Raw genomic sequence first — 22,717 nt, 5'->3', positions numbered from 1 at the left:
GGTAAGATGACTTGGAATTTATATAGACTGATTCAATGATCTTGTCAGGTCCTTTCTCTGCATGAACAGGACCAGGATTAGTCATTCAAGATTGATTGTTATCTCAGCCCTTCACAGCTTTTGATTGATAGCTTCTAGCTGTGTTCCAACATTAAGAAAGGTTCGGTTTGCTGTTGCTTATTTTGTAAAAGCCTGGCAGAAAGAAAATTGACAAAAAAAATATAGACAGAGAGGTGTTGTGGTACCCATTTTACAAAACAGAGATGACCACATTCATCATCTTGATCATTTAGTTGAGTTTCAGCAAATACTGTGGAGGACTGCTAAGGCCAATTTCACTCAGAATGTTCTGTTGCAACAATTAACACAGGATATCGCAAATGATTGAGTTTTGGGCAAGTCGCTGGCTCAGCATTTCCTTTCCTCATGTTGTCTCTCTGTCTTTAATGTTCAATTAGTTTCTATGGACGCTACACCTTTTTAATTGACTATGGCAGGTGCAGAAATAGGGATGCCTTGGAGCCTCAAGGAATTGCACATTAATCTTCAAGACAAAACCAAGATCAAAGACTCAGCAGAAAAATTCATGGTGCATTAAAATATAAAGTTTTCTTTTAAGTTTCTTCTCACACTTGCATTTATTTGTCATAAAAATATTGGGCTTTACTATGTGGAGCAGTTGAAGATGTGAAGACATGTGACGAAACTCCAGAAATATGTCCAATCAGGGTCGGCAGCCCTTACAGCCCTGGCTGAGCTTCTCTCAGGACTTGATGTTGATGTCAAAGCTTCTAAGTGTATCCTTCACAATGCCCTTGTAGACTTTATTCTGTCTTGAAAGAGCATTCCAGACTCAAGATTTGCTGCTTTCAAAAATATCAGACAGAGGGTAAATTACGAGACCGTGAGGTACCCACTTGAGCTGTCATGTCAAACATCCACATCATATTGAGACAGTCTCAACTTAATTGGGCTGGTCCTGAAGTCAAAATGCCTGATTCCTCACTTACCAAAGCAAAGTTCTGAGGAGAGCTTGAATTAGGGTTTAGCCTTGGTGGTCAAAGGAAACTCTACATAAGAAGTGTTACATTTGTAGGAAGTGTAATTTATATTGAAGAAGTTTACAACATTATATGTATGTACTTGTTGATGTGTTCTGTCAATAACTGCATTGTGTAAAGGGTCGACAGACAGAATAGAAACAAAAGCTGGAAGTCACTTTCTGTTAAAAAGTAGAAATATTTCATTAAACTATCTTTTTTTTCTCTTTTGTTTAATTGTTTCAATGGACCTCACATAACAAATTACTTATTCGGAGCCCAGTGCCTTGTGTTACTGCAAACTGCACAAACAGCTGAGGTTAAAGAGCTTTAGTTGAGCAATATTAATTGATAGAGAAATGTTGGACAGAGGACTAGGCAAACTCCATCATTTTCATTGAACAGATTTAATGACAGTTTATAGTTCAGCAGAACAGGAATATTGAACATTTGTGTCTTGATTCACTTGAAGAAAGTCTTTTAAAATCAACATTCCCTCAATACTGTGCTGAAGTGCTAGCCTAAATCCTTGGGCGAAGCCCCAATATGAGAGTTCATATCCACAACCTCTGATGCATCAAGAGTTTTAGCAACTGAGCCAAGGAAACGTTTCTTATGAAAACATAAATTATTCATGACCAATTGATCTGTGACAGTTGAGTGCACTGGATTTTGGTTGGCAGACTCCCTGAGCCTAATTTTATTTCATACAGGGCAATAATGGGCAAATGCTTCTATGCAAAGTTGTGTAACCATGCCTGCTGTTTCTATTTCTTTTGTAGCTGTGCCATTACCCAGGGTCTTGTGTTGCCAGACAATTTTGGATAGTGATGAGACTTGCTTGACTAGTAGTTGTGCTGGTTGATTCTTAAGTATTTAAAAACATGAAACCAGTTTGACAATTTGTAGTGGGAAATCATAATTTCTTCATAGATATAATAACACATTCAAGATTTGCAAATGTAATACCTTTTTTTTAGAAACAGACTCAAATTTCACCTAATGGGTGGAGATAGGAAACTGCTAATTAGTTTTTGTGATCTACTGTCGCCAACTGCCATAATAAATAAGTTCTCTGAGACTTACCAGAAGCCCGTAATTTAAGTAGGTGTTTGTGTATTAGGTTGTGGGAAGAAAATCTGTTCACATAATTCTAATAACTAATGCCTTTCTATTTTTCACACCTTTAGATGATATGATGGATACAAATTGTCTGCTTTGGACAAAAGCCACTTTAATAGAAGAGCAAAATACAATGGGAAGTATTTAAGATATGCATTTATATTGTGCATTGCTGCAGGGGGAATGCTTTAAACTTTTCAGAGCTGAAAGATTACCTGGCACTAGTTATAATTCAGCAAAGTATTTTTCTAAGTAGCTTAAAATAATTAGAAGCTGGTTTATGATACGTTTTGTTTCAAGCAACTGAGAAATACTAAATTAGTGTGGCTCCCTCTATCCACAACCATGTTTTTTTCTGTTTTTTTAAAGTATTCAAACTTCACAATAATGTTTCTGTTCATCAAATATTTTGAAAATATTTTTAAACATCAAACAATAGACTTTGAAAGTGGCAACTGAACTGTTGCATTGAAGGGTTAATACAAAACTTTGTATTTGCTATGAGGAAAATTAATAGCAATTGAATGTTTTTTTCATTAAACTAGTCTTTCTTACTATAAAATGTGACTGAACACCACTGCCTGAAAGTGCCAATTAAAATGTGCACAGAGTTAAACACTGCACAAGTTACATCTGCCATTTTTGTGGTTGGGCCACATAGTTCTGACAGAAATAGCCGGTGTGCTGGCAATCATCAGCCTTCCAACAAGTATTTTCCATTAATGACACTTTGTATCACTTCTTGAGGTACTTTTTATGCCATATTGTAGAATCATTCAGTATACAATGGTGCCCATTCAGCCCTTCATGCTTCTGCTGTCTCTTTGAAAGCAAGCCCTGCTTCACTGCTCTTTCTGCATAGCCTTACGGTAGTTTCTTTCTGTTATTCTTTTTAGATTAGAAAGCACTGACCCAAATGCAGGCCTGAGATTCTCTGGACTGTTCCTGATGTGGATATTTCTGATATAAGATCTTTAATTGGCGATTTCAGTCTGTTTAACTTTGGTATGAATCAAAATATTTTCATTCTTCACAGCAGCTCATGTGGACACACACACACACACACACACACACACACACACGCCAACTCCTCCCCCCCACCCCGCCCCAACCCCATGTACAGAGCAACCTTCCATGAGGCTTCCCTGGTTAGTGAATATTAATGGAAACAGAGGCTGATATTTTTGCCTCACTGGGACAAAAACTAACTGTGGCATTCCCATATCGGCTGAAATCTGTCTTCTCAACACAAACTGGCGATCTAACCCATGGACTTCAAGCATGGTTTACATGGTTAAGTAGTCAACACGCAATGTGGTTCCCCACTTTGCCAATGGCACAATTCCACAATGGAATTTTAAAGAAAAATGACATGGATATCTTTCTGGACTCTTGAACCGTCAACGAACATCAGATCTTTACTGCAACACTTTATTTTCCCCGGAAACCTAGCATATGTTCTTAACTAAAGATGAATTCATAAGCATTGTAACTAACATTTGAATAGAGTTGTCTGATAATATGATACACATTGAAAATTAACTTCATGCTTAAGTCTGCCTGTTCTAGATTGGCAGGGTTCAAAATTCCGGTGTTAGCGGTAAAGTAGGATTTTCTTGGCTTGCATTGAGAAGCCTCGCACTCTAGATATCTTGTTGCAGTCAGTATTAGATACTATCCATGCCTCTTAAATCTACAGCATCTCACTGAAAAAGTAGAACAGGTAGGTAGAAAGGATTAGCTTCGTATAAGATCCATAATTTTTAAGAATGGCAATAAATTCAGTTGAACTTCCAGGTATCATTTCTGATTTAACTGTAATGACTGACTCAGTTAATAGTAATACAGGGTGTCAAGGGATTTTGATCTTCTAATTCCTGTCTCGAGACTATAATTTTTCCATACATGTCAAACTTCTACAAAACCAAAAATACATATTTGAAGCATTGTTACTCTGTTATTATAACATAAGAGAAAATATCCTTTATGATTTTCCCAAGGAGACTGTTTTTAACATAAGATTAGTTCAGCCTCATTACAGGTTTCCTTATTATTGTCAGGCTGTTCTTGTAAATATCTGTCTGCCTGTAGCATTAGAATGAAAGCAGACAGGATGGAGCCCATCTGAAAAAAGCACATGATAATTAGAGGGAATGCTACAACTTCATTTCCGTAAAGAACCAGAAGACTGGGTGTTTAGACAGACCTATAAGTCCCCTCATGACCTTACTCTGATATTTAACAAAACATTAATCTTCTTGCCACCAATTATAAAGAATACAGTGATGTAGCTCTTGCTCAGCCAGTGAGTAATAGTAATTCCATTGTTCTCGGTTATTTATGCCCTGGCTGTGCCAGGCAGATGAGGTAAGTTGAGGCATATAAATGTTATTATTCAAAACTGGCAATACATGAAGGCTGATTATACACAAGTCTCTGTCTGTTTCTTAACTGCATCAGTTCACTCCTCCACAGAATTTGATACTATGGAATGTCAACATTTTGTAGATATGAAATCATGATATTCCACACTGTTATTTTGCCCCTTGACTAAATTCCTTCCAATTTTAACATTTTTTGCGACAACCTTAGCCCTTGGGATAAAAGTAAAGGTGCTCTTCCATGATCACTTTGATAGCTAAACTAATGTTATCCCAGATTTAGCACTACACGCCAGTACAGCACCATTTTTAGTGTATGTGTAATTTGAAATGTTGCTAATCAGAGCTTCTATCAAATTATCAATTGTGGTCATTAACACAGGAAATCAAAGTTTCCATCAGTTTGAATGAACCCATCCACAAAAATCATGTAGACAGAATATTCATGAACATCTTAATGGATCCAGTTTGGGGCTGTAAATCATCTTGTGCACAAATAATTCCAAAAGCTAAATCATCATTTCAGAGGTCACTATAGTGACTGCTTTTATATGAAGGACACATTTATAGGGGACAATAAATGCTTCATTGTTCACTTTTTTTAGTAGTAATGTTATGACCCCAGACTGAACTGGGCATGCATGGTATGTTAAGCACCTTGTCATGACAAATGCTTCCTCTAACCTTCCCCTGAATATAGGGAAAAATAAGAATTACTCCACAAAATTGGTCTCTTTTGGACCCAGTAATAAAATGACAGTGGGTGGGAAAAATCTATTTGAATCAATGGAACCAAGTGGCCAGCAAAAATTATTTTCCTAATGTGCTTATACTGCTGTAGACATATTAATATCATTTTGGAATGGTTCATAAGGTCATTTAAAAAGTACTATAACTAACTTTCAGAATAGAATAGACACTTTGTAAAATTGGAACAGTACAGACCTGTATCTCCAACATTACATCTTAGTTGAGTACCAATGTTAGATTCATACATGCACATACACCTACTCAACTTACTTGGCTGACATTGGTTATTTTAGTAAATTTAATACAGGATCATAAACAACACTGACCTTTAAATTCTACAGCATACTTTTTGACATATGTATTGAAGAAAACAGGTGGAGTGAAATATAGTGGGGGTTAACAATTATACATGGCTACAGAAGTACATCTTGATTGGCCTGGATTTGATGTGTTATTTAAGGTGTTTCCTTGGCTCAGGCAAATTACTGCAATGTGACCTTTATTTTGATCATTCTGTGACTGTACAAGATAAGATAGATTAGATATTGACGTGGATGGTGAAGTGCAGCAAAAGATTCCCGGAACAAAAGTGCTTCAGCAAATCTTGTCATATATATAATTGCAGTAATACCTCACATCTGTGCATTCTTTCATGTTCTTTATTATAAGGTTAAGCCCAAAAATAACCCATCAAGTAATCAATAAGACTGCCCTTGCTAATAGTTTTGTTCAGAAAATGTGCTAATATCTGCAGTTAAAAAAAAGCATTCATCCCACCACTGAAAAGATTTATTCTTTGAATGAAATTTAAATGTTGGTAGGGTATCTGTTTGTTTACGTTAACTACATCAGGAAGAATCTCAGTCAGATTATTAATGTGTCAGAAGATTTTCATCACTCATCCAAGTAATCTATTCAATGGCATTTAAACAGTAAGCTGTCAGGCCTGGTTCATCCCTTTGAAGTAGTATTGGGCAAACAACTAGCAGTGATGGGTCTTGATTATTTTCACTAAGAATGACCTTCCTGGCCTCCAAAGATGAAAAGAAGTATTTGCTGCTGCTCTCCCTCTCCTTTTATAGTCACAAAAAAATCAACACTTTGATATGCTAATCAAGCCAACTTCATAAAATTTAACCTCAGAGAGTTGGTTTGCAAAGAGTGGGCTATCTTTAGCAAACTCAATAAAAAAAGGACAATTGACACTAGAATATTGTATGAGCTCACAAAGCATTGTGAACTAATCTATACAACACCAATACTTAATGGGGCCAAGCCATTAGCATCATTATCTGTTGAGAATGCACAAGGAGATTTCTCAGATATGCAAGTCTATTGTCCTCACCACGAAGAGTAAGAATGGATTTTACAGATGATCTTTTATACTTAGATCTGTTTTATTCATTACGTATTTAGTAAATCTCCCTTTTAAATACAAGAGGTGTACCTACAGGGGCCCACATTGGAACGAGGGAGATACAATAATGACACTTTTGACCTGACTGCATTTATTGAGCTTTCAGCTCCTGTCCCACTCTGCTACTTTATATCAGAAACCCATGCTATAAAGTGTAACTAGCTTGTAGAACACACTGCTGTGGAGGTCTGGCAGTTGCATTCATGAAATCATTCCCTCTTTGCAGGCGTAATCAATCTCCTGTTGTTATCAGCAGGGGAGTGAATCTTCTTTGCTTTATTGCTTAAAAGTAGTTTTGAACAAATTCCATTTTAACAGCAGCACTCACATGATTAAAAGGGCAAGACGCAGAGCCAAGAACTATCTCATCTGAATATAGCCTGGAGTTTTTTGTTTATGTTTTCTCTACATCTTTAAAAAAGTTCATTTATATGTTAATATTTGCCAGCACCCCTCACTAACCAGCCATAATTGTTTCATGGGAAGCTGACAAATTTTGTCAGCTAGTCTATACTTCCACATTTCAATGCTGGCAATAATCTTGATTAGCAAAACAATGGGGGCCAGAGGGGTCCTGCTGTTCCTAAGACCCCGCTCTCAGGTTACAGTTTGCTAATGTGGTGGATCGTCAATGCTGAAGCTTGAAAAAATTCTCAAAAGAAGCAGAATTTAGGCAAATGAAGGAACCCATTTTTCACATACAAAGGGGTTAATTCAATTGAATATGTCTCCAATGACTTATAATAATCATTTACTTAACAAGCACATTGTGCTCATTTCAATGGGAACTGGAGATTTCAAAACGTAAAGTTATAAAGGAATATCTGTTTATTCAAGCTGTGTGGGAAATATAGGCACAGCAGTAATTACAGAATGTAGTATCAATGCTTGTTTAGCAAACTACTGTGAACTCTTACAAACATTTCAGAGAAATTGGCTGCAAATAAAATTCAAGGACTTTTTCCCGCGTGTTTGATATTTAATGTTCTTACCATTTTCAGCTTTGCAGGCATGAATTTGTCATTTTCAAAAGGAATACAAACAAAATAAATAAGTAAAAGGGCAAAAAAAAGAACTGGAGAATAAATCGTAAAAAAAGTTCCAGTTTTGCAAACAGAATGTAAGACAAAAAGAAGGAACAAAAGATTGATCTTTTTAAAAATGGAAAAATTTTAAGCATTCGGGAATGGCACGTGTGAAAATCAAAGAAAATTTTACAATGTAATAAAATAATTGGTGTGTTTCAGAAAAATGAGAATGAAGGATACAGACAGTAACACAAATATAGTGCAGCAATTAAACAGAAAGCAAATTGCTTTCCTCTTACATAGGGCTCAAAATGAACCGAACCAGCTTCAAGCTTTAGATAAATCAGGGCTCAAAGATCTGAAAAGTGAACAGGCCTGGTTTTGTTCCAATTCATTCTTTCTGTTGAACATAGTGAAGAATGTTTAGTTATATATTAAAATCCAAGGTACAACCAGTCCTAAACAAATCTAACAAAAAAATTCCATTACATTTCAAGAGAGCAAAGGGTCAAAGGTCTTCCACTGCTGTTGTTGGTAAAGTCAGCATTTTACTAAATTAATACTATAATTTCAGTTAATTGTTATCTGCCAGAAGATAACAGATATATGTTTTGAGGAGCAGTGGAAAAGTACTTTTCTCTACAACAGAGCAGAAAATAGCAATCTATAAATAAATACAACTTGATTAAATTTAAAAATTGTGAAAAACTGTCAAACAATAAATTTTCTGTTTGCTAAAACTTGTTTAACAGAAGAAGTTTTTAAAAAATTGATAATACTCAGATGGAATTCATGTCACTTAGAGAGAGAGAGAAAGAGAGCCATGTTGTGTCAGTCTTTTTGCTATCAAAACAACAGGCTGTTGGGAATATGTTTAAATCCCTGCATAACAGGTTTGACCTTAAAAATGTCAATCCATGCCAAAGCATTGTTAATTTCAACTATTATCAGAAATTTCAACAATCAACTCACATATTGCCTTTTTAATACACATTGTCTGAGGTGAGTCAGAGCCCAATCAATTGGAAAAGAAAGGAAGAAAGATTAATTTAACACAAACATGTGCAGTGACATAATTATATGTGTTGTTTATGAACCTCTGGAGCCATGTCAAAAAGCAGCAACCCCCAACTGTGATATAAAGACTTAATCCAATTCTACAGAAATTCTGTTCCAACTTTCAGTAAAACACAGAAGTTATCTCACTTTAGGGCAACATAAAAACTGTAAATATATAATGAGGTATGATATTATTACACAAACATTGACAGTCAGTGATTCATTAACCACAAGAAAATAGCTTTAAATTAAGACTTCTTAATGCGTTGTAAGGTAAAGGTTACATGTTTTTCTTCTGCACTATTAAGTTTTATTTTACCTTTTCCATATTTAATCAGCAGTTGTCTTGAATATTCAATACATTTAATTATTTTTTCCTAATCTGGTTTTTGTTCAAGTTTCATGTGTACATAGTGTATCAATAACAGTAGAAATGTTTGAACTTAAATGAATTCACTCAAAGCACAGATATTGGTTTACATGTATGCTACACGGTTAACATCCATCAATGTTGCACAATTGTCTGTTTACCTATCAAAGACTAAAATCATATTTATTTCTTAAATACAGCATCCCATTCTTGTATATTTGATTCATAGATTATTTTGATTCTGTTTATTCTGAAGTTTGTTAATATATTGGAGTTATCTCCTACAAATTTAGATCTTGACTGCAAATGATTAGAAATTTATAAAACATTTTTACAGATTGCTGCAAAAATGTGTGGAGTCAATGGATGATTTGCAAAGGAACAATCAAATGGTTATCTTCAAATCAACCTAACAATGTGTTTTTAACAAAAACTCCTGTATTTAAACAGATTCATTGTTGATCTGTTCGAGCAGCCTGGTATAAATTAAATGTGATGAGCCCATGGATCTTTAAAAACACACCCACCAGTATTTTAAAGAGAATGACAATCTTTATAATTGAGATTTGCTAAATATTGCTTTGTAAAGATTTTTTTTATCATGGTCCCAATTGCAGGTGCAGATTGAGTCCTCATATTTATAGAATATAGAAACCCATCATTAATCATTGTTCATTAGCATATTTGAAGCTTCTTTCTGGATCTGACAGATTATATTGCTCTCCCAGCCTATTAAAGAAGACACTGACAAGACTTTTGTGGAGTTTCTTTTGTGTTGTGGATTTTGATAATTAATCAATATAAAGGAAAGGGGAAAGATTATCAAGGAATGCTACAATAACAGCTAATTAAGAGGCTAGTTCACCTTTTACACACAGAGATCTTTATACCTTTCCTGCCTTATTAAACTACAACACTTTAAAACAGTGTTATCTAGTGGCTGTACGTGTCATTCTGACCTGAATCACATAAAAATGTTTTGCCTAAATGTGTTTTTCTTTTCCATATCCTTTATTTCTTTGTTTTCACATAAAAGGTCATGAAATAACTCAATGTATGAAAAGTGTAAACAAGTCTTTGATAATTTCTTCTTCTTAAATCTACAGAAGGGAAGAAATCAAATGAGCCCATAATGGATATGAGCTAATTGGCAAAATTCAAAGTCTGTAAAGTGATCAGGTGAGCTGGAGCGTAAAATGCATGCATATCTGCGTGTATCTTTTGAAATATTTAATTGTATGGATCTGAACAGCTGATACCTAGATTTTTAAAAAATGGATCAACTCTCCAGGAACGCTATTGACTGTTCCTGACCAGCAGTCAGGCAAAGGTAAGCTCCAAACCAATTGTTGAATTTTAATGTATGTGTGCCATTTTAGATCAATTCCTGTCTCTCCAAGTCTGCCAATCAAATTTCCCGCACTATCTCTTGCAGTCCAGACACAAAGGATAAAGCTGCCAGTAAGACACAGGCTACAGTTGCATTTCTCCTTTCGAGATAACTCCTGCACCAGCAAGTTTGACAAACAAAGAAAGTTTCAGGCTTGACTCCAATCTTGTGTAATTCACTGAGATGGCAGTGGGTAATGAAGTTAGCACCAATGTGCCAAAGCCAAAGAGGAGAGGAATCAGCTGCATTCTGCTGCTATTACTATTCAGTAACCCATACTGAAAATTGTTGGGTGGCTATCGTTTCAGGATAGGGCTAAATTAATCCTTATACCTCTGCACAACTTCCAATCAATTGTTCAAGGTTAAACATGAATGCCAACCCTTCGATCTTGGGTGCTAGGTGTTGGTCATACTGACAGAACTATTCCTCATGAGAATCATTGATTTTGGGAGAAAATCGTGGTAAATGCAGAAACTAACATGGATTTCCAGACTTGTTTTATGTTTTCGGAGAGCTTGGAAGGCATTGCTTCTTAAGTTGCATTTCCCATTCTAATGTAGATCCTGCGAGCCTGGCATCTATGAAAGATTCTGCTGTCAAATCTGCTTGTGGTACAACTCAGACTATGAGTCTGCCACAAAGCTGTAGAAAATGCACAAACACCAACAGTCGACTTATCAAAGCCAAGATCACGAAATGTAAATTAAAAGACCAACAGAAGAGACATTTAATATCGTAAATTACTTACAAAAACTTTAACACATGCATCAAAAGTTCTGAAATTTCAAACATAAATGTTTAACTTACAAATAAAAATGGAATTTATTTCTGAAGAAAGGTCTCGACCCAAAACGTCAGCCTTCCTGTTCCTCTGATGCTGCTTGGCCTGCTGTGTTTATCCAGCTCTGCACCTTGCTATCTCTGGAATTTATTTCAGATGTTTTGGTTGTGTTACAAACATTTAAACAGTATTCTTTCTGTCATATAGTAAAATTTAAAAGATATACTGAAGTTAACAAGTCAGCATTGATAACTTTGTTTTCAAAAATATCATATACTCTTCAGGGACTTAAGATATTCTTGAATGCCATACAAGAATTACGATTATTTTATTTTCATTTATAGTCATTCAAAGACATTTTACCTTTTATTTTAAATGTTTCATATCTCTTGGCACAGTATTAAATTTGGGGAGTATTTTCGTATTGCCTTTTATCAGTCAATATACAAACAATGATTGTACAAAGCAGGTATAAGTCCAGTGTAAGTCATCCTTGCTAAATTTACCCCTTGGAGAAGTGTGCAGCTGATGGAACAATTACCTCACGAGCAACTAACTATGTCTTAGTTTTAATATTATCTCCCACTGTGCTACAGAGTACAAAATATCAGATAGTATTGCATGGAACAAAGGTTTGAAACAAATGAAAGCTTTATTTTGAAATTACGGTTCCATTCATCCTTAGCAAAACTATTTAGCTTTCATAGAACATAGAACATTACAGCACAGTACAGGCCCTTCGGCCCTCGATGTTGTGCCGACCTGTCATACCGATCTCAAGCCCATCTAACCTACACTATTCCATGTACGTCCATATGCTTATCCAATGACGACTTAAATGTACCTAAAGTTGGCAAATCTACTACCATTGCAGGCAAAGCATTCCATTCCCTTACTACTCTGAGTAAAGAAACTACTTCTGACATCTGTCCTATATCTTTCACCCCTCAATTTAAAGCTATGCCCCCTCGCGCTCGCCGTCACCATCCAAGGACAAAGGCTCTCCCTATCCACCCTATCTAACCCTCTGATTATTTTATATGTTTCAATTAAGACCTTCTTTTTCACATTGACAGTGTTTATCTTACCAAATTATGAATTCAACTTTCCTTTACATTTTGGCAGAGGCTTCCTTATAGAACCATTGCCTTTTAGCCTCTCATCTCCTTTTAAGCCCTTATATATAAAAACACTAAGCTGTGGGGACTTTTGACTGTATTAAATTACAAAGAAAACAAACCAGACATTGTGCACAATTTCCATCAAATTTTTCATCAATACGGTAGACAAACCCAACAAAACACCAATGGTGCAGTCTATAAGAGAAGAAAAGCAAACACTGCATGTGAAGATCAAACTGAAATATTTAGTTCAATGGCTTCACAAATCAATAAACCCATTCTCTTTGTTATAGGAAGGACCTCAAAATGAAATTAATGAGATCATTTGTACATGAGAGTCAAGGAGACATTAAATTTAGATTTGTTTGCACCAAGTACTGTTCTGTTTCATAAGATATGAAGAGCTCAGTTATTCCATGCATGTTTATTACTTTATTTTCGAGCAGATTGCATTTTATAAATATAAGTTATTTACAGCCCAATTTTTACACATATTGCCTATTAAGCATTGTTTAGATTGCTAATGAATAAATTTGTGACTTCTAAAAACAAACTGGACTTTGCTGGTTCCAATAAAGATTCTGAAAATGTGTGAAAAAGCAAGTCAATTGTTATCAGAGGATCAGTCAAAGCAGGGAGGTGTAATACCACCACTTTAAAAAAATGAAGCCAAAGATGAAGGCATTTTGGGTGCTAAAGATGTCAATGCTGCAAATTTGCAAATTATATGCATAGCAAAAAATCTGCTACTTTATATAGCATGCGGTTTCCCTGGTTGAGAGTTGATAAGGATGAATATGGCAGAAATGACAACATTCAGTTGAAAGAAGGAAGAGTGGATATGTGACATAAAGCACAGAACCCTATGCCAACAAATCTCTTATTATTGATAATGCTTACTGGCACGCCTCATACTCAAAACTGGTGAAAGTGAAGTGATCTATTGTTCACTCTACTTATATTTTAATAACAATGCTGAACATCGAGCTTGTCTGATAAATCCGATGGAATTGGCTTATTGTTTTTGAATGAACTACCATATGTGGCCCTATACAGTCCGCCATGTGAACTTGCTGAAAGAATCAACATGAATGGAAAAATATCTTGATGCAATGATGCACAATTTCAATGTCACTCCTCGATTTTTGGTAAAACAGTAACTTTCGTGAAATAAAAGTGCAAGACATTAATGCTTTGCATTGGAAATAGTTATGAATTGATATTCTTACCTTTCAGTGCAACAAAAAAGGGGAGTCAAGTTTCAGATTTATTCTTTCATAAAGCAGAGAAAAAAATTAGGAAGAATGAACAAATCTGTACTTTCTGAATATATGAACTCATTGTTTGTTTGATTACAATTCTCTAATGTCAGCAGATACAATAAAATTCAGTCTGATTTCCAAAGGAAGTTCTGTAGTGAACAGTTGTGCACCTGATGCCAAATAGATATGGAATAGTTGATGGTGGTTTGTATGACTGAATCATTTCCAGAAATTAGCAATGTCTTACAAGCTCAACTGGTTTCTTTCATCATAAGGTTAAACAAAACAGTGAAAGCACTTCACAGTGAACCTGATTGGAAACTCATTCTGCTCTCGTAGTTGAAAGCTTTTATATGATTAAGGTTACAGATTTACAAGTAAATTATTCATTTTTGTTTTCATTCTGCAGAATTCTGGTATTTTCACCAATTGTTTGAAAGACTGTATTCTGTGATTATATCTGCTCAAGGTCATTGTGTTTCAGTGCCCTATTTAACCAGTTAATTTTTGATAAAAACCCTGGAAAGTTTGTGTGATGCTTAACATGTTGATGAATTTAGACTCTGTCTTTTGTCCAACAAAAGCAAAGTTGCTGGAAAAACTCAGTAGATCTGGCAGAACTTCTGAGGTAGAGTCACCGGGCCTGAAACATTAACTCTGTTTTTTGCCTTCACAGATGCTGCCAGAACTGCTGAGCTTTTCCAGCAACTTTGTTTTTGTTCCTGATTTACAGCATCCGCAGTTCTTTTGGTTTTTACTATCTTTTGTACCTTCAACACAGAGGTACTATCAAATGAACACAAGGATCCATGAAAACAAAGTGTGGAGCTGGATGAACACAGCAGGCCAAGCAGCATCTCAGGAGCACAAAAGCTGATGTTTCGGGCCTAGACCCTTCATCAGTGAGGTCCTGAGATGCTGCTTGGCCTGCTGTGTTCATCCAGCTCCACACTTTGTTATCTTGGATTCTCCAGCATCTGCAGTTCCCATTATCACAAGGACCCATGAATTTCAGTTTTATTCGTAAGATTTATTCCATAAAATCCATCAATTCTTCAAGGAAAACCACAAATTGATGAGATTCATATGAATGATCCACAGGAATGGATAAGTAGAAACACGAGAACAGACATAGGCCATTACTCCCTTGAGTCTGTTCTACCTTTCAGTAAAAGTATGTGACCTAGTTCACATTCCCACCTTCACTCCATGTCCCTTAATAACTTTGACTAAGAAAGAATGATCAACTTTAGATTTAAAATTGACAAATGATCTAGTATTATTTGTTGTTTGCAGTAGCGAATTCCAGATTTCTTTCATTTCTTGTACCATAGAACCACAGAAATGTTACAACACTAAAGAGGTGCATTCAGCCCATCTTGACAATCCCAAAGATGCCCAAACCCCCTTAAATGTTCTGATTTAGCTCAGACCTCATTTTTACATTGACAGAGTGATCTTACAATATTACAAATTCTTTTACGTTTTGGCATTTGCTCCCTTATAAACCGTCTCCTTTTAGCCTCTTATCCTCTTTTAATGCCTTGTATGTAAAAACTCCAAGCTATGGGGATTTTTAACTGTATCAAACAAAACAAACCACATGTTGTACGAAACTTCCACTAAATTCTTCATCAAAATTGTAGACAAACCCAACAAACAAAATTTAGGGTCTCTACCTCCACCACTAAATCAGACAGCAAATTCCAGGCACCATGTTCAGACGAAAGTTTTAGCCTATGTCTCTGAGTCCTAGATGCCCCGTCGCAATCGGTTTGTCTCACATTCGTACTTATAGCAATGGGCAGTATATTTCGCTGTTAATTGAAAGGTTGGTGGTTTGAGCGAGGGAATGCAATTGACTGAATAGCTTGCTTTCTTGTGACAGTGGTAGGATTCCAATTTGCCACAGAGGTGACATGAGGTTGAGTTTTACCAAAAATTTGCTAAGTGTCAATTTCGGGGAGTTTCATGGAGGGTTTCTCTCTGTCAGCTCTAGTAAGTTATCTCCTGTAAGTAATTGCTGTTCACCTCTTTACGTATGCACTGCATGTGTGCAGTACCAGTACACAGCCTAGTGTGCTCAACAGGAGTGGAAGTACTCACCACCGCTCGGACCTTCCCAGACTTGTATCGCCGGCCCCATATTTAAAGTTCAGCTGAGCATCAGGTTAGATACTGCCAGCCATGAGCAGCCTTTCACAGTACATGTAGAAGGAGGTGGAAAATAGTAGCTTTTGAGGGCACACAGATGGCATGGGTGACCCTTCATTGCAATCTCTTATTCACAAATGAATTGCTTTCTGTATCATCACCTGTCTTATCAACTGTCATTGTATGTGCTGCTACAAGTATTAAGCTACATAAGTTATTCATCCTTAGCCTCACATTATGTTAGAATCCTATTTAAGAGAGTGCCACTCTTTTCGTAACAACCAGTGTACCATGATATATTGTCATTGTTCAATGTGGGAGTATCCTGTATTGGAAAGCCTTCAAACAGTTTAAATTGTTACCTTTTATTAAAGAACAAGAAAAACAAACAAAAACAGCAATACTTGCTTCTGGGAACAAATAGGAGCTCCTTACCATTTGAGTAACACAATTTAAGGTCAATGAACAATCACCTCACGTAACTCGCATTGAATGGAAGGAGATATTAGCTAAGTCCTGAGATAATGGGAACTGCAGATGCTGGAGAATTCCAAGATAATAAAATGTGAGGCTGGATGAACACAGCAGGCCAAGCAGCATCTCAGGAGCACAAAAGCTGACGTTTCGGGCCTAGACCCTTCATCAGAGAGGGGGATGGGGAGAGGGAACTGGAATAAATAGGGAGAGAGGGGGAGGCGGACCGAAGATGGAGAGTAAAGAAGATAGGTGGAGATAGTATAGGTGGGGAGGTAGGGAGGGGATAGCTCAGCCCAGGGAAGACGGACAGGTCAAGGAGGTGGGATGAGGTTAGTAGGTAGATGGGGGTGCAGCTTGGGATGGGAGGAAGGGATGGGTGAGAGGAAGAAACGGTTAGGGAGGCAGAGACAGGTTGGACTGGTTTTGGGATGCAGTGGGTGGGGGGGAAGAGCTGGGCTGGTTGTGTGGTGCAGTGGGGGGAGGGGACGAACTGGGCTGGTTTAGGGATGCAGTAGGGGAAGGGGAGATTTTGAAACTGGTGAAGTCCACATTGATACCATTAGGCTGCAGGGTTCCCAGGCAGAATACGAGTTGCTGTTCCTGCAACCTTCGGGTGGCATCATTGTGGCAGTGCAGGAGGCCCATGATGGACATGTTATCTAGAGAATGGGAGGGGGAGTGGAAATGGTTTGCGACTGGGAGGTGCAGTTGTTTGTTGCGAACTGAGCGGAGGTGTTCTGCAAAGCGGTCTCCAAGCCTCCGCTTGGTTTCCCCAATGTAGAGGAAGCCACACCGGGTACAGTGGATGCAGTATACCACATTGGCAGATGTGCAGGTGAACCTCTGCTTAATGTGGAATGTCATCTTGGGGCCTGGGATAGGGGTGAGGGAGGAGGTGTGGGGGCAAGTGTAGCATTTCCTGCGGTTGCGGGGGAAGGTGCCGGGTGTGGTGGGGTTGGAGGGCAGTGTGGAGTGAACAAGGGAGTCACGGAGAGAGTGGTCTCTCCAGAAAGCAGACAGGGGTGGGGATGGAAAAATGTCTTGGGTGGTGGGGTCGGATTGTAAATGGCGAAAGTGTCGGAGGATGATGCGTTGTATCCGGAGTTTGGTAGGGTGGTGTGTGAGAACGAGGGGGATCCTCTTAGGGCGGTTGTGGCAGGGGCGGGGTGTGAGGGATGTGTTGCGGGAAATACGGGAGACACGGTCAAGGGCGTTCTCAATCACTGTGGGGGGAAAGTTGCGGTCCTTGAAGAACTTGGACATCTGGGATGTGCGGGAGTGGAATGTCTTATCGTGGGAGCAGATGCGGTGGAGGCGGAGGAATTGGGAATAGGGGATGGAATTTTTGCAGGAGGGTGGGTGGGAGGAGGTGTATTCTAGGTAGCTGTGGGAGTCGGTGGGCTTGAAATGGACATCAGTTACAAGCTGGTTGCCTGAGATGGAGACTGAGAGGTCCAGAAAGGTGAGGGATGTGCTGGAGATGGCCCAGGTGAACTGAAGGTTGGGGTGGAAGGTGTTGGTGAAGTGGATGAACTGTTCGAGCTCCTCTGGGGAGCAAGAGGCAGCGCCGATACAGTCATCAATGTACCGGAGGAAGAGGTGGGGTTTGGGGCCTGTGTAGGTGCGGAAGAGGGACTGTTCCACATAACCTACAAAGAGGCAGGCATAGCTGGGGCCCATGCAGGTGCCCATGGCCACCCCCTTAGTCTGTAGGAAGTGGGAGGAGTCAAAAGTTGTTGAGGGTGAGGACGAGTTCAGCTAGGCGGATGAGAGTGTCGGTGGAGGGGGACTGGTCAGGCCTGCGGGACAGGAAGAAGCGGAGGGCCTTGAGGCCATCTGCATGCGGAATGCAGGTGTATAGGGACTGGACGTCCATGGTGAATATGAGGTGTAACACCTCCTCCCACCCACCCTCCTGCAAAAATTCCATTCCCCTATTCCCAATTCCTCCGCCTCTGCCGCATCTGCTCCCACGATAAGACATTCCACTCCCGCACATCCCAGATGTCCAAGTTCTTCAAGGACCGCAACTTTGCCCCCACAGTGATCGAGAACGCCCTTGACCGCGTCTCCCGTATTTCCCGCAACACATCCCTCACACCCCGCCCCCGCCACAACCGCCCTAAGAGGATCCCCCTCGTTCTCACACACCACCCTACCAACCTCCGGATATAACGCATCATCCTCCGACACTTTCGCCATTTACAATCCGACCCCACCACCCAAGACATTTTTCCATCCCCACCCCTGTCTGCTTTCTGGAGAGACCACTCTCTCCGTGACTCCCTTGTTCACTCCACACTGCCCTCCAACCCCACCACACCCGGCACCTTCCCCTGCAACCGCAGGAAATGCTACACTTGCCCCCACACCTCCTCCCTCACCCCTATCCCAGGCCCCAAGATGACATTCCACATTAAGCAGAGGTTCACCTGCACATCTGCCAATGTGGTATACTGCATCCACTGTACCCGGTGCGGCTTCCTCTACATTGGGGAAACCAAGCGGAGGCTTGGAGACCGCTTTGCAGAACACCTCCGCTCAGTTCGCAACAAACAACTGCACCTCCCAGTCGCAAACCATTTCCACTCCCCCTCCCATTCTCTAGATAACATGTCCATCATGGGCCTCCTGCACTGCCACAATGATGCCACCCGAAGGTTGCAGGAACAGCAACTCGTATTCTGCCTGGGAACCCTGCAGCCTAATGGTATCAATGTGGACTTCACCAGTTTCAAAATCTCCCCTTCCCCTACTGCATCCCTAAACCAGCCCAGTTCGTCCCCTCCCCCCACTGCACCACACAACCAGCCCAGCTCTTCCCCCCCACCCACTGCATCCCAAAACCAGTCCAACCTGTCTCTGCCTCCCTAACCGTTTCTTCCTCTCACCCATCCCTTCCTCCCATCCCAAGCTGCACCCCCATCTACCTACTAACCTCATCCCACCTCCTTGACCTGTCCGTCTTCCCTGGGCTGAGCTATCCCCTCCCTACCTCCCCACCTATACTATCTCCACCTATCTTCTTTACTCTCCATCTTCGGTCCGCCTCCCCCTCTCTCCCTATTTATTCCAGTTCCCTCTCCCCATCCCCCTCTCTGATGAAGGGTCTAGGCCTGAAACATTAGCTTTTGTGCTCCTGAGATGCTGCTTTGCCTGCTGTGTTCATCCAGCCTCACATTTTATTATCTTATATTAGCTAAGTCCTGTCCAGTTTCTTGTGCCTAATACTGCACTGCTCTGTCATAGTGAAGGTGAGGTTCCTCCTGCGCAAGCTCCTCATCTTCTACCTCAGAAGTTTGCTGCTTCTGTCCCAGCTCTTCAGTGTCCATCACACCCCCTCTTTGTCTGTGACAGTTACACAGGACATAGCCTGCATAAATTATGAGCACATTCCATCTGAAGTATACTCCAAGATTCACCAACTCCAATCCAAACTTCAGAACCTCACCCTCAGGAGGCCTATCATCTACTCTAAGATGACCCTGTTAGAAAAATAGGCTGTATTATGCCGACATTCAGCCTCAGTTTGAGAGGTTATGTAACAGAGTCAGCAGCCATAGTCACAGAGGACAGCCATTATCTCCCATTAACCATTCGTGTTAAGCATCCAGCCCTTGAAATGAAGCAGGTACTTCAAATCCTCAAGGATATAGACACCATAGCTGCTCCAATGGTACCTTGGGCAGACTTCTAAGGTGTGGTACTGATGATGACAGATGATATGCTCATTGACTGAATGGATCCATTTTCTGTTAACAAAGTCTGTTTTGTTATTATATGGTGCTGCCAGTGCAATGTGGTGTGTACAGCCCGTGGTATCCTGCACTGGGGGAAGCCAGCTATGTTGGCAAATCCTACTGCTTGGGCTTCAGCACTGACCTTGACAGGGGGAAATTAGATGAAGTACTGTGAACTGGCACAAATCACATCAGTAATAGCTTTGATACTTTTGCCAATCCTAGACAGCTGTCCAATGGATCTTTGAAACAGCCATTTGCATAAAAATTCAGTGCGGTTGTCACCAGGATGGGATGGTTGCCCACCCCTCAGGTGGCAAGTCCTGCTCCGGCATACGACGCAGTTCTGTGACCATATTCTGGGACATCCTCAGTCGGCAATGGCAATGCACCCCACAAATCTGAGAGGAATGGCTTTGGGGAGGATGGATTGTGGATGTCCTGTACAATCCTGTGCATTCTGAAATGATCTTCAGCTGTGAATCCTTCCTATGCCCGTGCAGAAATAGGTGCTTGTCCCTGCACACGAAGCAGCCTAATGGCAGCATTACTGAAAGGCATTAATTGCTGTATTATTAAATTGCTGTATTGAAAAGGTGAACTATGAGGCTGCTGTGTGTCTGATGCCTATGCCCATAGATGGGGGGCACAGCTGGTCACTGCCCTTGAAGCATATCCTGAGATGTTGAGAAATGCCAGCCAAAGTGGTGATCCTGGTTGAACAAACAGTGAGCTGAAGTTGACAGGCACCCACTCTGACTTTCATGTTGGGAATTGCTGACATCTTGTTTCTCTCCAACCCATGGGAGAGCCGCAAACAGCATAAAAATGAAGAGGCATAACAAGGTGTAGAGCTGGACGAACACAGAAGGCCAAGCAGCATCAGAGGAGCAGGAAGGCTGATGCTTTGGGCCTAGACCCTTCATCAGAAAAAGAGGGCCTAGGCCCAAAATGTCAGCCTCCCTGCTCCTCTGATGCTGCTTGGCCTGCTGTGTTCGTCCTGCTCTACAACTTGTTATCTCAGATTCTCCAGCATCTGCAGTTTCTACTATCTCTATCATAAAAATGAAGTTGGAATTGGTAATAAGATGTTAATGTATGGAAATTGGCCTCTCCTTGCTCCCTTATGAGATTCTCATCTTGTTGTTTAAACCTTGTACACAGAATCTGATATTTTCATTCAATGTTGAGAGCCTCATTTTTCTAATGTTGCTACGTTTTCCCAACTGACTCAATGTTGCCCATACTGTCCAGGGGCTGGGATCAAGTAAGCTTATGGCTTCAAATCCCAAAAAATGCAAAAAAAGAATGATTTGCATTTATATAGTACTTTTCACCACCACCAGATGTCTCAAAGTACTTCACAGCCAATGAATTACTTTTTGAAGTGCACATGCTATTGTAATGTAGGATTCCCCCTTTTAAAAAGGCAAGCTCCCGCTAACAGTATTATGATGGTGATAAGCTAATCACCATCATAAGTTTTTTTCCGAGGTTGTTTGAAGTACAAATATTGGCTAGGAATTGGAATAAATACCCAGTTCTTATTTGAAATAGTGCCATGGGATCCTTTGTACCATCTGAGAAGGCACAAGTTTAATCTGAAAGATGACACATCAGTGTAGGATTTCCTCAGTGCAGCATTCCTTCAGTACTGTACTGGACCAGATTCAATTTTTGTGCTTGAACTTGGGAGTAGAACTTTGGAACATAATGACACAGATTTAAGACTGCTGCCAGCTAAGCCACTGTTGACGATGCAGGACTGTATTTTCTCACAGCAGCCACGGAATGGTGGAAGATATTTGAGGAGCTTTTTTTTTGATTTGTACATGAGATGGGGGCATCACTCGATGGACTGACATTTATTGCCCACTCCTAATTTCCACTTGAACTGAATGGCTTGCTAGGGCTGTTTTAGTGGGACAATTAAGAGCCAAGCATATTGCTGTGGCTCTAGAATCACATGCCGGACCAGGTAAAAAATGAACAGATCCCCTTCCCTATTGGACTCTAGTGAACCAGATGTGACTTTACAACAATTGACAACAGGTACATGGCCTTTAGGCTGGCTATTAACTTCCAGGTTTTTACATTTTCTAAAATTTCCCTAGATTTTCAGGAGTCCATCACACATCATATCAATACAGGAACTCACTCAAGGGGAATTCATTAATTAGCATCGTGTCACACACAGTTAAAGCCACAGAAAAAAAAACCTTCATGATAGGTTCACACCAAGTGTGCTTCATCTTCTTTCTTCTGCTGTACAACATTAGTTACTTTTAATCTTTGTGTTTGGACCTGTTTTGACTTGGCAGTGCAGGTAGGGACTGCAAGTAGGATACTGTCACTGCACCACAGAAGCCCCTGCTAAACAACATGAGATATATGTAATCATCCTGATGAGGCACGTTATGAAACACCTCTGGAGCTGGAGTGGAGGGAATCTGAACTCATGCCTTCTATCAAATGTAGGGACACTGCAAAAGCCCCCATTGCACAACACCTTTCAGCATTTCAGAAGAGAACTCTCCTGACATCAATCTGCTGAAAATCAGTCAAAGCAATTCAGCAGCAAATAACAGGACCTGTGAGTCTCTTTCTACTGTATGTTGGCCA

The 22,717-nt window shown here is 39.8% G+C and overlaps 2 long non-coding RNA genes across 8 annotated transcripts in view; one reads left to right on the top strand and one right to left on the bottom strand.

The window, feature by feature from the left end:
• LOC125459723 (uncharacterized) overlaps positions 1 to 22,717 on the bottom strand; it is a 147,729-nt gene that overhangs the window by 69,303 nt on the left and 55,709 nt on the right. Inside the window, exon 2 of one of the 3 annotated variants that reach the window (XR_009446793.1) lies at positions 11,368 to 11,481. The exons of the other annotated variants lie outside the window; for them this stretch is intronic. This is a non-coding gene — a long non-coding RNA (uncharacterized LOC125459723). The remainder of the gene's footprint in view (positions 1 to 11,367; positions 11,482 to 22,717) is intronic. 3 annotated transcript variants of the gene reach the window in all.
• LOC125459722 (uncharacterized) overlaps positions 1 to 22,717 on the top strand; it is a 206,883-nt gene that overhangs the window by 128,585 nt on the left and 55,581 nt on the right. For all 5 annotated transcript variants that reach the window (XR_009446791.1, XR_007249092.2, XR_007249093.2 and 2 more), the window contains one exon: positions 10,274 to 10,346. This is a non-coding gene — a long non-coding RNA (uncharacterized LOC125459722). The remainder of the gene's footprint in view (positions 1 to 10,273; positions 10,347 to 22,717) is intronic.

This window comes from Stegostoma tigrinum, chromosome 16 (genome assembly GCF_030684315.1).
Source record: "Stegostoma tigrinum isolate sSteTig4 chromosome 16, sSteTig4.hap1, whole genome shotgun sequence".
In the NCBI taxonomy this organism is placed as follows: Eukaryota; Metazoa; Chordata; class Chondrichthyes; order Orectolobiformes; family Stegostomatidae; genus Stegostoma; species Stegostoma tigrinum.
This window is presented reverse-complemented; position numbering and strand designations above follow the sequence as displayed.